Source organism: Gorilla gorilla, chromosome 2, assembly GCF_029281585.2.
Source record: "Gorilla gorilla gorilla isolate KB3781 chromosome 2, NHGRI_mGorGor1-v2.1_pri, whole genome shotgun sequence".
Classification (NCBI taxonomy): domain Eukaryota; kingdom Metazoa; phylum Chordata; class Mammalia; order Primates; family Hominidae; genus Gorilla; species Gorilla gorilla.
Window position 1 is genome coordinate 189,639,660 of NC_086017.1, and position 14,181 is coordinate 189,653,840.

At 38.0% G+C, this 14,181-nt stretch overlaps 1 protein-coding gene across 2 annotated transcripts in view; it reads left to right on the forward strand.

Annotated features, from left to right (window-relative positions):
• Positions 1–1,262: 1,262 nt before the first annotated feature.
• The window catches only part of KCNMB2 (potassium calcium-activated channel subfamily M regulatory beta subunit 2), a 306,818-nt gene continuing 293,899 nt past the window's right edge, over positions 1,263–14,181 (forward strand). For both annotated transcript variants that reach the window (XM_055381799.2, XM_063704399.1), the window contains exon 1: positions 1,263–1,720. The gene's annotated coding sequence lies outside the window, so the exon portion shown is untranslated. The remainder of the gene's footprint in view (positions 1,721–14,181) is intronic.

A 14,181-nucleotide genomic window follows, 5' to 3' on the forward strand; every position in this document is an offset into this window, starting at 1 on the left:
AGTCAAGTAACAACTAAAACTCACACACCATTAGGGCATATTCAAACTGACAACCAGGAGTTTAGAAAAAGAAAGGTTTGAGAACACCCTGGGTAACATAGTGGACCCCTGTCTCGAAAGAGAGAGAGAGAGTGAGAGAGAGTGAGAGGAAAAGAAAAGAAAGAGAGAGAGGGAGAGAGGGAAGGAGGGAGGGAGGGAGAGAGGGAAGGAGGGAGGGAGGGAGAGAGGGAGGGAGGGAGGAAGGAAGGAAGGAAGACAGGGAGGGAGGGAGGGAGGGAGGGACAAAGGAGCGGAGGAAACAGCGTCTTAGCTTTATCAGACATCTGAGCAATTCAGATATTCAGTTATTACATATAATAAAATAATGGATGCAATGACCCGATCATTAGAGCATTTCTAGATTACAAAACTACCAATAATTAAGTAGTGGTGATTTATAATCATTCTCTCTAAAATTTTGTTGTAGTAGTTTGTAGCAGTTTTTGTTTGTTAATTGCTACTCATTTTTAGTTCTATAGGCCAGTATAATACATGTCCATCCATATTACATCTGCTGCTCTCTTCAAGCCCTTCCCTGGAGCACACCATCTAGTTTCCGTAGTAACTACTACAATACTATTGCTCCTGGGGTAGCAGGAAGAAAGGAAATGCGGAAGAGAATGAATAAATTGTGTAGTTCTATTAAGAACTTTCTCCGCTTCCTTACTTGCAAAGGTACTTAACTTTTCAGAGTAGCACTTCCAGCTAACTGATACCCTCTTCTCTGACCAATGTTAAGAAATCCTTCTTCTATCTTCCATGATCTGACTGCCCAAAGTGGAGCAAGATAACGTACACATTCCCATTCTTTCCATCCACCATTCATTCTTTTCGTTTGACAGTTGTGCATGGCATGTGATTGCTTCAGCCTGAAACACAAAGCTTTGTAAGTCAGCATAAAATAAACACTTTATGCACTGAATGATCCATTCAGTCTAGTTGATCTATAATTTGAGATTTTGTGTACATGTGTACCTTAAGTCATATCTCAGTAATAATGAGAACTTTTCCTATTTGGATTGATTCTCATACCTAACTCCAGAGAACACTTATTTTTCTAACTGGGAAGAGCAGGAATCCCTTACTGGGAGTGAGAAAATTGTTTGGAGAATCCTAGAGTGTTTACTACCAAGTTCGCTTTCCATATAGAAAATATCTATTTGGCTCTCTCTCCTATAGTTAAGGAGGATTTGGAAATCTGATCCAGTGCAGGGCGATGTCGGTCTGGGAAGGAAGACTGTGAGCCCTCTCTCCCTTTTTAATATGAGAATTCGAAAGCAGTGGGGAAGTGATGTTGGACCTATCACAGCATTGCTAACAGACAGCCTATTACAGTATTTAATAAAAACAGAAGCAGCATGCCTATCATAGGCTAATAAATCCTACCTCCTGCACGCTTTAAAACAGTATGAAGCAGCTTTAACGGAGCTCCAGATAACTAATTTCAAGCATGGCTGTCTAGCGTGCCTGTCACTCCTATTGTCCTTCCAAACTCTTTCAGACATTTTGAGCAGGGAGTATTAAAGCTATGAGTTAGAAAGGGTTGTGACATTAATGGTCCACAAAGGCTTTAGGCACAAGAGGTAATGATGATTACCGGTGGCTATTTGGAGGACTGCACTGGATCGCTGTCATTAAAAATTACGCGTGGCTTTTGAGGAAGATGTGACAACTACCGGAGGTAGGATTTGCATGTAAAACAAAGGAATCTGTTGCTGTTTCATGCTTTTTGTTTGTTCTGTGGCGTGCGGATCGTGAATTGCAGCCAGGTGCGGAGTGAGAAGCAGCAAGAGGAGGGAGAGGGGAGTGGGAGACGGTCTGCTTAGAGCAAAACACAGTGGACAGTATTATGTTTTATGGCAGAAATGCCTCCAGGACAAACTGGCTCCAGGCTTATAGCTTGCTGAGTGTGCATTCCACGTTGCTTTTCCTGTGGAGTAGAATGCTTAGAGGTCACGAAGGAAACACTTTGCCTCTTACCTGTGGTGCCAGCTGGGCTACTGGTAGGGTCGAGTGAAGACTTTGGTGGGCGGAAGGCATAAAGGTCCAAGAAAAATAAAGAGGAAGCGGTCCTTAAGATTTGAAACCTGTTATTTTATTTCTACAGTCAATGTGTTTTGATGGTCAGAGTCTGATTTTTCAAAGGGGAAATGGGAAGATTACGACAAATTTCCCTGACAAAGAACTACTTCCTATGTAATCCATTATAAAAGAAAATTGGGTACCTTCGTCCGTTTTGCATATTGAAAGGCTGACCCACACTGTTTGGGTTCATGGTTTTCCTAAGCAGAGTAAGAGTTTTCGACTAAAAGAAGGGGCTTTCTCTCGGTTCCTGCTCTTGCTTTTCAGCAACTGCCGGGGCTGCAGATGGAAATGGTGATTAGTTAGAGGTTATGGACTTCACATTTTACCTTTCTGTTTTGTTTTGTTTTTTAAATGAACAGCATAAAAACACAATTCTCCTTCAAAGATGGGAGGGGCAGTTCCAAAGTCCAGTCGATAATGAGTAGATTTGCAGAGGAACTTATTATACTGCTTTGTACTTTATATGGGATCGGTATAGCACAATCAGAAAAGGAAATGTCAGGAAATCACAGGCTGAGATTTCTAAGGCAAAAGTACAATGATCAGAAACCAGTGTTTTCTCAACTTGATCTATGGAGCAAATTTCAGTCTTTGTCATTGCATATGACCCTCAATGTGAAGTGGCAGAAACATAGTAAGTGAATTTCTCGGTGCTGTTGTGTTGTTTCCCCAGTGGACTTCACAAACTCCGAGCTGTAAAGATGTTGCTTTATATTCTGAAAAACTCTGTATTCTGAGGCATAGATTGGTTATAACGAATGGCAGATATGTGAAATAATTATAAATTTATAAAAGAATGCAATATTCTTCAAATGCATCTAAAACTTCCATACTAATGCAGAATTAACTAGAAATAAAAGTGGAAGACAATTAGAGTATGTTTGTTTTCAGCTAAATACTGCAATTAAGGATAAATAGGGCTTTTGCTCTTCTCTGATGCAGTCGAGTTTGTGTATTTGTGAGCTTCTATATATATACTGTAATCCACATACAAAGTTGAAATCATTGCCCCATAGTAGGTGGCATCTATGTTACAGTTTCCTGTTTGTTTTTCCTAACAGTGTGGTGGATTTTACTGAACCAGCCGAACTCTCTTGGCTGGTCTTTACGTGACCAGACCACACGTCCATGAAATGACTGTATGGAATTCTTGGTGCATTTGATAGCTATGACATCGTTTTCTGCTTCTATGTTACCAGTGAAATGTGTGCCCTTGACCTTGTGAAGTCCCTTCTCCAGCCAATTGACCAGTCAAGAATGCATGTATAGAAAGAGAGAGCTCAAAATACACAAACAAAAATACACACATACATTTTACTTACTGTTATTAGAGGTTTACAAATCGATATTATTTCTATTATTTTCATTAATTTCATTAAGGGTAAAAGGACTTTCACTGCCTCTGGTCTTACCAATATCTTCTGAATCTAATTGCATCAAGTATTTACTTTAGAGGCAATTCGTGCCTTGAAAGTTGTCAACAGGAGAAATTATTTTGCTATGGTTATGCTCATAACACTTTACTGATAAACTAAAACGAATTTTCACAATTTTCACAGATTGATGAGGAAAAAGTTTCCATATTAATTCTTGATGATATATGTGTCTGGACTGTACGCCTACAACCTGAAAAATATAGAGGAGATATGGTGCTTGTTTTTTTTTCTTTATAAGCTGTGAGGAAAGCCAAACCAAGTAATTTAGTCAAAACAATCTACTTTGTATCACAAATTAATTTTATTGCCTGTTTACATTGGTAGATACCAGCCAAAACATTTTGAGATATCTTTTTCTTTCAGCTTCTTCTACATCTAGTAATAAAAAACAAACAATTCTCCAGCTATGCAAAAAGCAAGTCTGCAGTCCCCCTTGATATAAAAAATAAGCACAGCTTTAGTCAATCTTGTTTCCTCAGTCCCCATGGGTAACACAGCCATCGTATCAGTCACCAAGACACTTAGAATCCAGAGTTGTCCTTGTTCTCTGTCTCTCTTATATACACAGACAGTCATCATCCTACTTTATTGGAAGATATTGGACCAGATATTTCTCAAACTAACACAATCTTCCCTTTGATCATCTCTCCCTCTCATCAAAATATAATTAAAAATAAAGCTTCCAAAAATATTTCTGCTATTATATCAAATAAAAAAGCAGACTGCAAGAATGTGTATATAATTTTGTTAATGCATATGTGTGTATGAAAAAAACTAGAAAAAAATGCATCAAAATTTTAACAGCAGTTATCTCAGTGAGGCAGAATTGGTGCATTTTATTCTCTTCACACATTTGCACGGTTGCTATCTTTTTTCAAAAAGCATCTATTATATCAATAGTAAGAATAAGACATATCATAAAAGTTTATCTCTAGCCCCTGTTGCCATCTTTGTCTGTGATCCTGCTGCATATCATGTAGTATGTCTTTACCTCAAATTCCAAAGTCATTTGCTTGTCTAAGCACAACTGATTAAAGATGCCATTCCATTGTCAAATCCTCTTCATCCTTAGGTTTCTTGGTACTTCAAGAAAAATAGCATTATCCTTTTTCAGGGACTGACTCCTACCTCTTAACTCAGGTTTCTGAAAAAAGGGGAAAGAGAGAGAGAGAGAGTGTGTGTGTGTGTGTGTGTGTGTGTTGAGTGTGCGTGTGTGCGTGTGTGTGATTTCTCCTTATTTTATAAATAGAGACTTTTTCAATCTCCTGCTGGTTCCTTATTATTTCCTAAACCTTTAAATATTGGAGTGTTCCATGGATCAACTATAAATTTCTTCTTTATCTATACTTAAGCCCTAAATGAGTTCAATCAAGTATCAAGCCCTCAGAAACTTCCCGTATACAGAGCTCACAAATTCTAATCTCTAACCTTGACTTTTCCTCTAACCTCCATACTTACATATCCAACTACCTACATAACATTTCCACTTAAATGTCTACAGGCATCTCACACAGGATATGTTCAAAATCAAAGTTCAGAATTCCACAAAATGTCCTCCTTCTATATTTTTCTCCATCTGTGTAAATGGGAACTTCACTGTTGCACTTGCTCAGAAGAAAAACCTTGGAGTCCTCTGTGATCCTCTCTTTCTTTTGCACATCACAGGAAATCCTAATGCCTCTACCTTCAAACTGTGCCTAGCTTTAATTATTTCTTGTCATTTCCACTGCTACCACTCTGGGCAAGTCACTACCAACTCTCACATTATTACATATTTTTCACAGTTGGTCTCTTACTTCTGCCTCCCTTCTCCCACCCACACGTTCTATTCTCTACCCAACACCGGTGGTCATTTCAATATTGACGTTAAGTCATACCTTCTGCTCAAAAGCCTCCAATGTCTTTCTGTATGACTGCAGATAGAAGCCAAGGCCTTACAGTGGCCCATGTGCCCTGGAATAATCTGGTTCCTCCCTGTACCCTTCTGCTACCATTCTTCCCCATTCCACTGCCACCACGCTGGCCTCCTGGGCTAGTGCTCAAATCCACCAAGCACTCTCAAACCTCAGAGGCTTTGACTTGCTCTGCCTGCTGCCTAAAGAATTCTTCCCCTGCATAGTCACTTGACTCAGTTCTTTACTTTTCTTCAGGTTTCTGCTGAATGTCAGAAAACTTCCCTGAAAACACCTTTCAAATCACACCCCTTTGTACACTTCTTATTCCCAGACAATGCTTTCTTTTTCTCCATAGCATACCATATTACCCCCAGGACATTACATGCTAAGATTTTATTGTCTATCTCCCTTCTCCTCAATTGTAAACTCTATGAAAGCAGGAATTTTTATTTACTTTCTGAAGTATTCATAGCACGTAGAATAGGGTCTCTTATGTAGTAGGCACTTAATGAGCAATTGTCAAACGAATGAACAAATTATTCAGTGTGGTAATTAAATGTTTTCCTTCATCAAAATTCATTAGTAGCATTAGATTCCAAGTATAAGATTTTCAACCTCAGAGTCAGAGTTCTGTGTCATAACACTCTGTTGCTTTTTCCAAAGAGAAAAATACAGAGCACCTTCAAGAAAGTTAAGGAAATTTATCAAGATGGTTTTCTTTCCCCTGCCTGCACAGGAGGGGGAAAAAAATCACATCACTGATTCCAATCCATGTCAAAGCAAATAAAAATTCAATTTGTCTGAATTTGATCTTATCCAAACGATGACTTCTATTTCAAAAACGACATTTTCACAGATCTCCTATACAAATGACTATAAATGTTGACACGTCCTATATTTTCATTGCTCTCCCCTGGCGATGAGGAAAGGGATGGTAAAACCAAGTTGGAAGGGATGATTGGGGTCAGTATGGCTTTCTAAGTGTACAAGCCCCAGTAGCCTGTGCAGCAGTAGTAATCAGTTAATACAATCAATAATCGTACTATTCATTTACACTTTCAAAATCAGCATGGTACAATCTCATGGTCTGTTAAACAGTGACATCTCTACCATTTATACATTTTTTCAATTAATTAAAATATAATAGAATAATCTTATTGGACAAATTGGATTTAAATAATAATGTCCAATATTTCTAGAATGTTTTATAGTGTCAAGAGGTAGTGTGATATGAAAAGGATGCAGCATCTGAGACAAACACAAGCATTAAGACAAGATAAACTTGGTTTGAATCTCACCTTTTCTACTTCATGTTGTTAGATATGAGTTCTAAATTTCTTTTCAAAGAATTAATATCAGTATGTTCAATTCTTTGCCTTCTACTTTTAAACTTAACTTCCTCATAAAGCAACCTTTTTCGATTACCTACTACACCCTGACTCATTCCGATCACCTGCTCCACCCTGACTCATTCCGATTACCTGCTCATTCTCCACCCTGACTCATTCTGATTACCTGCTACCTGCTCTGCTCCGACTCCCGCCAAAGCACTCACCCTGTCATTCTCTTTAAATTAGCCATTGGAATTAGTTTATCCTGTGCGGTCTAACCCCAGCCAATAGGGGAACAACACAGCAGCAGGGGCCACGTGTGTCAGGGATAAGGACCCCTTCCCCTCCCTTGTCCAAGTGTACGCTCACCATTGATCCATCTGTAAGGGCGCATCCTTCTATAGAAGTAACTTGTCTTGCTAAGAATTAAAAAGAAAATTTTACATTCTAGTGCTATTCCTTTTGCAGCACCGAAACTTTATATATAACAACAGCTACATGATGTTGGGCAAGTTTCTTAAACCTTACTGAGCCTCAGTTTCTTCAGTGATAATTGATGACAGTAATAACTACCTGGTTGGCTTGAAGATTAAATGTCATAATATATACCACTTTCCCATTAGAGTAACTGGATCAGAGGAGAAGCTCAAAGAGTAATAGTTATCTCATTACTATTGTTATTTAATCCTCACAGCATACCTCAGCAGTAGATATTATACCTTCCATTGAACAGATAAGAAAACTCAGAAGTAGGAAAGTTAATCAAATTGCTCAAGGTCAAAGAGCTACTATGCTATCAAAATTTACTCTCTATTCAGCTGTAAAGACTCCTGATAAATAGAATGTTAGATTAACTGTCTTTAATGTGTTTGATGACTGAAGGCTACTGGTGGTTAGGAGAATTTTTTTAAAGGAAGAATCTAAAGAATAGAATTTTCTTTCATATTTGAACAATACAGATGTCTCATATACTCCTTCCCTAAACAAAAGTACACTCAAACTCCCAGGAAACAATCTGAATTAATGCAAATTTACAAATTAAGAAAGCCCTTTCTAGACACGCTGTATAATGGAGTATTAGAAAACCAGTTTCACAGCCCTGAATATCTTGGTTTGAATCCCAGTTCTGCGTCTTGCCTGAGTCTCCCTTTCCTCAGAAGGAATGTAGGTAGTAATGGTATATTATTCATGGGGTCACAAGGATTAAATGAAATAACCTGTGCCCAGGTGTTAGCACCATGCTTGGCACAAATTAGTGCATACTGCCTATGACCTATTTGTATTAAACTATTATCATCTAAGATGAAACTATAAACTTTAATTGTATGTATTATAATACTGCGAGATTTGGTTTAAAGGCCCCCTTTAGTTTTTACTTCTTGGCATTTCATGTCTCCAAATTCATTCAATAGATGTCATTTAAGAGTCATTTGACCAGAACCAGAAACCAATTTTCCTGAAATGTATGACATTTGCTCACTGCTTATTAGGCCCAAAATGAAAGAAGCAATTCTGGAAAAATCAAAGAAAATGTCTGCCTCTCTGAGATACCAAACCTAATTTTATAATTCACATACCTGGGACAGAACTTCAACCCAGTACCTTGTCAGACTTCAGCTTCAACATGTCCAGTGTCTTCACTCTGTCTATGGCTGCACTGACTGAAACCCTGAGAAACTGACCAGGTGAATGCACGATCATACAAATGACTTCAGTGCACAACGTGCATGAAATTGGGAATTAACCTCATCAGTTACTCTAGATTTAGCATTAATTTTTGAATCCAAAGGGTGTTTCATTTAATTGCTCAATAAAAATGTCACTACCTCCAATTAAACTATTGGGAAACTCTCAAATCCTGATCTACTACATAGGTTAAACTTTCCTTTTCTTCGGTCAATTCTGAGCTTCATTCTGTACCAAATAACTTCTCAGATTCTGATTCCTGAAGCTTGGTAACTAATGGTTGAATCTTGGGGGATGTGTTCTTTAATATTTTGTAATTTCTCATATCTTCCTCTGTAAGTGCAACTGGTCCCGACACTAGTATCTCTCTCCAAAAGTGTGTATGTGTCACTGTCATAAAAATGTCACAGATTTTTAAGATTGGATTTTTTTCTTAATCTTCACAATATGTTTCTCCTTTTTGTTGCAAGAATACTCTGTGCATAATTCTACCACGGTCCTTAATACATTATGCTGTGATATTTGGTTCACTTATCCGCCTCCTTCCACCCCTCCTTAAACTGTAAGTCTCTGAAAGGTTAAGGACTAGGTCATCGTCATCACAGTACTTTCAATGCCTAGCACAGTTCATGGCAGTAGTTAATGCTCAATAAGTGTTTCTTGAAAGAACAAATCAATCATATCTATAGCAGATTTCTTAGTGTCCAGTTTGACCTAAAAAGGGTAAATGCCAACATGGTCAAAAAAATCATACACCTCAGAAATACAGTGCTGCAGGGAATTATTTTATAATAATGAAGCCCTGGATCTGCCATGGGCTCACTAAACTCTCATTCACCTGTCCTCTCACCTCTTCTCTTTATATTCCCAGGCCCACATCAGATGCTCTTTCAGACTGTTTCTCTCTCCCTTCCTCTCTGCTGTCTGCCCACAGCCACTACCCTATTTTTCTAAAGCACACGGTGGGACCTTCCATTCAAAGCTGACTTTGAGTTTGACAGTTGAGACAGCAAATGCCTAAACCCCCTCCTCATCAAAGGCCGGGTGACAGATGATCCTGGGTGAGAATTTCAGCTCTGGGGAGGGGAGGAAATGAATCAGCAGTCAAATGTCAAGTCTGCTGACTTCTTAGGAAAGAAAGAGAAGATACTTATAATACTGGACAGGAGGGCTTTGGCTTACGTTTGCCAGCATTATACTAAATAGGGAAAATGTCAGCTGAATCCCACATGTAGATTCCTTGTCATCTTGGTGTTTTCCTGAGTGTAAAATTAAAACTCCAAAAGATTCTGGACATCAGAGCTCATTTTCAGTTTTCAACAAATCTATCTGATGAGAAAAAAAATAGGCAAGTAGTAAAATATGCAACTAAAATTTTAAAGTCTAATTTTTAGCCAGATAATTAGGTTGCAAACTCATTGAAAGCAGCAACGATGTTTTTTATAAATCTCAGGTGACTAGAACTATATTAAATATATACAATAGGTTTTTTAAAAACAACCTCTTGATTAATATATGCCCTCCTCCTCACCCTATCCCCTGAGGTAAAGCCATATTAGGGAAATCAAGTAAATGCCTTATCTTTATTTACCAGACTGCTTGACTGGGGATTTAGGGTTCCAGAAACCACACAAGTTTTAATTCCACAGAATCCCCTTTGCACACCATGGTGTAGAGAGGGCTCTTATAGAAGGGGAAGGAAAGAGCAGCTTGTGAGTTCTGATGCTGCCCGTTTGTTTGTAGAATCCTATCACTCACAGGCATTTCTATGATTGGAAATCATTTACAAAATTAGTCCACATAGGATTCTTACTAAAGAGGATTCAATTTGGGAATTTCTCGAAATAAAGCCCTTACTACACTATGTGTGTCTGGGAATGTCACTGACATAGTTCAGGACTTCATAAATAATGAGTTTGGTTTTGTAAGACGTTTGAAGTCTTTTCCTCATTGGATTTTTCACTGGAAAGCTGGTAAAGGTCAAGCACCTGACTCCATAACTCATCCACAAAGGTAAAATATCTCTCGAAGTAAAACTCTGAGAAAGTTAAAAATAGTCAGCCATTCAAATGCAAATCTAGAATCTTTCTTGCTTTGCATCAGATGCAGAGAATCATTCCGGACATGCTGCATAAGGCACTTTATGAGAAGGATAGAGAAGCAGTTGGTAAATCTTGCTCGTGAGATAATTCTTGAATGTCTTGAGTTTGGTTTTGCATAAACATCTGAAAATTTTAGACTATATGAAGAATGTATAGTCCCATCAAATTGAACTAAAACTCCTACAGAGGGATTCTATTTCTGTAGAAATTCTGGAACTATTGGTTGTCTCTGGATTGTTTGTTTGTTTCCTACTATATTTCAAATGAGGAAATTAGAAGGGGGAAAAAAAACCTGACATCCAGAAGAAAATAATACATAACTTTAGAGGCCACATTTTCATCGCATTTTGACAGGATTGGTCCCATTTCTCCCTCTCTGTGAAGATGATCATTCGCTGGTTTAACTTTGCTTCATGGTGGTTTTATTTGTGTGGTGCTTGGGAACAGCCATGTGAGGTTCTCTGTGTAGATAACTCAAGGTAACTGTTTGCTTTGAACACATAAAAATAGAACAGCACAGGACTCATTTCTCTGTTGGAATGAATCAAAAGAAAAGTTGAGAGAGAAATAAAGTTTATGTACAAAGGAGAAGGAAGGTTTAGATAACATATACCCAAATATGAGAAAATTTTTGTAGATATAGAAAATATAACAACAGAACTGGTACAAAGAAAACTGGCTAGAGAATGTCTATAACAATCTGCTTCTCAGTCTTCTAGGTCTATTTCCCCATTGACACGTGGATTTAGTGTTTGCTGAACTGAAAGTGAAAAAAACTGGTATAAAGAAAACAAATGTGCTCTGATTTACATGCCTATATGAAGAAAGCTGTCTTTTTTCATATAAGCATATAAAGTTGTAATTTTGATTTCAGGCACATGGTGGTGTTTAGTACGTTTATTGCAGCTTGCCTTCTAGTGAGAAGTAATAAGAAAATTAATAAACAAGATAAAAAGGAAGCTACTTACTTCACCTCAACCTATGAATGTCCTAAGGTGTCTACACATTTTAAAAATTCATTCTCCATCCTACTACCCTTTAAATTATAGCCTGTTACAGGGAGTAAGTGGGGACTGTGCCCTGACAGAGTGTCAATGTGTCTGGAGAGCCAGAGTCAGCAGCATGTATTTGGAAATAAGGCTAAAAGGTAGAAAAGAGCCATGCTAAGTAAGACCTTACAGGTCACACTAATGAGTTTGCTCATCATTCTAAGAGGAATGGAAAGCCATCCAAGGTATTAAGCAGGGGGCTGACAAGGTAGTTGCACTTTCCAAAGGTATATATGACTGCAGTGTTGTGATCAAAATGGAGAAGAACAAAAGTGGATGCCAAGAAGCCAGATGAAAGTCTACTGTAGTAATCCAAATGATGCTAGCCTAGCCCAGGCAGCTGTGAGATGGCGGAAAGATGGCCAGAAGAATATGTGTCTGGAAAGTGCTATGTTTGAATACATTCCCAATGTTCACGTGACAGAAACTTAATCCCCAATGCAACAGTGTTAAAAGGTGGGACCTTTAGGTGAGCAGGTCATGAGTGCTCTGCCCTCCAGAATGGATTAATGCCATTTTCGCTGGAGTGGGTTAGTTATTGTGGAAGTGGGTCCCTAATAAAAGGACGAGTTGGGCCCCCTTTTCCTCCTTCACTTCTCTCTTATGTGTGTGTGCTCTCTTGCTCTTCCGCTTTCCACCATTGGCCCCTTGACCTTGAACTTCCCAGCCTCCAGGTGTGTAAGAAATAAATCTCTGTTCTGTATAAATTACTCAGTCTCAGGTATTCTGTTATAGCAGCATAAAATGAACTAAGACAGAAAATCACTTCATAGAGTTGTTCATGGACTATATTTGAGATGTGGATAGAAAAAGAGACGATGTCAAGGATAACGCTATATTTCTGGTTAAACAACTGGATAGGTGGTGAGATTATGGAACACTGGAAAAGGACTACAGTTCCCTTTCATCATAAAACATTTTAAAATTATAGTGTGTACTCACTGCCTCTACTTCATATATGTGTGTGTATGTGTATGTATGTATGTGTGTATGTGTGCATGTATATTCTTGAAATCCTCTCTTTACTTGACTTGAATTATGTTTAACTATTTAACTTCCCAGGTTCTCTCCTACTTTATAGTTCTTTTTATCTTTTCTCCTTTCCTGGGTTCTTTATCTTCTCTCACACTTTAGAGCTTTTTTCAGTAATTGGAAATATCATCTATCCACACTTAAAACCCAAGCCATCTCTCCAGCTGCAACCTTGCTCTTCCAACCCAAGTCCTGTGTTGTCTACTACCTATGTTGACATTTCCCTGTGGCTGTCATCTTTAGACTTCAAAATTCACTTGGCAAAATTAAACTCTTATCAGACCTAATAAATCTATACTGTCTCATGTTTCTATTCATTGTACCACAAATCTTCCAGCTATTAAAGCCAATAATTGTCTTTGAATCCTCTTCCAATGATAGATCTAATTGGCCTACTGATTCTTCTTTCAAAATATCTTTTGTTTCTGTCACTTTTCACAGACAAATAAAGTCCCTTTATTGGCACACTTTGGTTATTAAGATAGTTTGCTAAATAACCTCCTCAACTCTACCCTCATATTTTTCAAAGTGGTAGTTATTGAATCACCTGCACAAGAATTATCTGGGGAGCTTTGTAAAAACATCAATTCATGTGGCCCATATTTAATCAGAATCTTTTTGGGTAAGGCCTGGAAATTTACCAAATACTATAGATAGATCTTGCAATCTCTTTCTGCCCTGGGTTTCTTCTGCATAGATCATGCAAATGAATAGTTTCAAAGCATGACCTTGATCATGGAACTTCCCTCATCACAGCCATTGGCTCTCACTTAACCAAGCAAATCAAGTCTTCTAGGACTGGATGTCAAGACCCTCCAATTTTTGATGGCCAGGTGAATTTCTAGCCTAATCCTTACCTCCCTTCTCTCATCCTGTTACAACTAAACTATACTACTTGCCATATCTCAAGCATGCCTATCATGTCTTTATATCTCTGTCCCTGAGCCCCATGCATTTCAAACCTCCAGAAAAGGTCTCTTTCCCCTCTCATTTCCACCTGTCAAAATCTATCCATTCTCAATGGTTCCTCTTAAATAGAGCCTCCCCTTAATCCTTTCCCATTTTTCCTCTTCCTTTTCTATTCCTTTCACTCCAAGCTAGAAGGAGCCTCTCCAATCTTTGAACTCCTTCAGCAGATTTTACCTTTTGGTACTTGCTTGTAACATAATTATATGTATAAATAAGTTTTCCTTTTTTACTTCTACTTACAAAATTGAAGACAGGAACTATATTTTATGAAAAGATGAATTGATGAATAGAAAGAAAGTTGACCAGAGTTCAAAATCCATCTAGTGCATGTCCTTGGGCAAATAATTGAGTTCCCTTATTAAGTGAGATTATGTCACTTACTTTATAGAATTTTGGTCAGTATAAGTAGAGGTATCTTATAAAAAGATAAGCAATATGAAATGGCTAATATTTTATTTTCACTAACAAAATGGAAATTTCATTATACCTGGTGGTTCTCTATATTTTAGTACGCTTTTCTTTAAAATAATGTTGTATACTATGCTTTACATCCACTT